Raw genomic sequence first — 1,786 nt, 5'->3', positions numbered from 1 at the left:
TCAATTCACACATTAAAATTTTTAAGTTTTAGCCAAGCCGTGATGGTGCACACCCTTATTCCCAGCACTTGGGAAGCAGAGGCAGGCAGATCTCTGAGTTCAAGGCCAGCCTGCTCTACAGAGCAAGCACCAGGACAGGACAGACTCCAAAGAAAGCTACAGAGAAACCCTGTCTTAAAAAAAAAAAAAAAAAGTAAAGGTTAAAGTAACATCTGTAGGAATGGTGAGATGGCTTAGTGAGCCAAAATTTTGCAGAGAAGTTCCAGACCAGACAGGGTTTAGTAAAAGCCTACCTTTAACTCTTGGCATGGGATTATTGTAAATGAAACAATGTGTTAAATAGTCTTTTTCTGGTTGTACTGAAAGAAGTCTAATTGAAACTAATTTAAGAGAAAAAGGAAAAGTACTGGCCTAAATATTAAAAAACAAAACAAACAAACAAACAAACAAAAAACAAAACAAAAAACCCCAACCTACCCCAGAACAGACCGAAAAGCCGCCAGATGGAGGTCCTTTCCACTTCTCACCATTTCACCATTGCTTGTGGCCCAGACGTTTGTCACTCTGCTGCAGAATTTCTGTCTGGGCACTCTGTTGCAGAATTTCAGGCTTGCCTCATCTTCAAGCAGTGATGCTATTAGAGAACATCTTCAGAAAGTTCTCATAATTTCAGATCTGCCTGCTTGAGTCACACACTGCTTGGAAACAAACCATTTTGTCCTGTTTGAACATCATGATCAAGAATGAAAAGGTTGGCTGGGTGATGGTGGAACACACCTTTAGTCCCAGCACTTGGGAGGCAGAGGCAGGAGGATCTCTGTGAGTGTGAGGCCAGCCTGGTCTACAAGAGTTCTAGGACAGGCCCCAAAGAAAGCTACACAGAGAAACCCTGTCTCGAAAAACCACAGAATGAAAAGGTGGCCGGAGTGATGGCCCAGGGGTTGAGTTGTGCCCAAAGCTCTTGCAGGGGTTGGTCTCCAGCACCCACAGCCTCTATGAGTATTCTCATACACATAGCACACATGATGTATGGACATAAACACACACAGAAAACAAAGATGAAAGGGTGCTGGGTGCTTTCCAAAGGAGAATCAGGATACTGTTCCCAGAAAAGGGGAACTAAAAGGCAGAAATAAAAGCTTCTGCTTATTCAGGGACAATTTATGTATCTTAACTGATTAAGGAAAAGATTGGTATCTTTTCCTATCCAAAGTAGCCAATGTGCTTTGTGCAAGTATTTGAACTTAAGGGAGAGGGAAAAAGAGTTATCAGATCTCTTTGATATAATCTCTCCCCCCTCAGACTATTGCATACCATAATAAACTTTTCCAAGCATATGGAATAATCTTAAAGAACGATGTGCTCGCTCACTCTCTGTAGGTTAAAAGTTTGAGATCATGCCTGCTCTTCCATGATCTCATCTTTCCACTTACGTTGCTCCCCTGTATAAATCAGTGCTTTTTAAGGCTTGTCAAGGATCTACAAGAATGTAACATTTACTAAGTCAGCCAGGGATATAGACACTCAATTTGTAATGTTTTCTTTTAGGACTAAGAATATAGTAAAATAATAAATATTAAGCATGTCTCTCAATATACAATGGTTTTTCATCTAAGCCAACTTGCCACTAGACCAAGTTTATTCTTCTAAAATGGTAAACTCTTCATTATATAGTATTATGAGACAAATGGTCTTTCTGTAATGGGAAAACATGTCTGGTGGTCATCCTTTCTTTACCCATGAAAAAACTTACAGTATGCTACTGCCAGTGTCGGGTTTCAACGAC

The sequence above is a fragment of the Phodopus roborovskii genome, unplaced genomic scaffold (assembly GCF_943737965.1).
Source record: "Phodopus roborovskii unplaced genomic scaffold, PHOROB, whole genome shotgun sequence".
Taxonomy (NCBI): domain Eukaryota; kingdom Metazoa; phylum Chordata; class Mammalia; order Rodentia; family Cricetidae; genus Phodopus; species Phodopus roborovskii.
Note: the sequence above shows the minus strand (reverse complement) of the source record.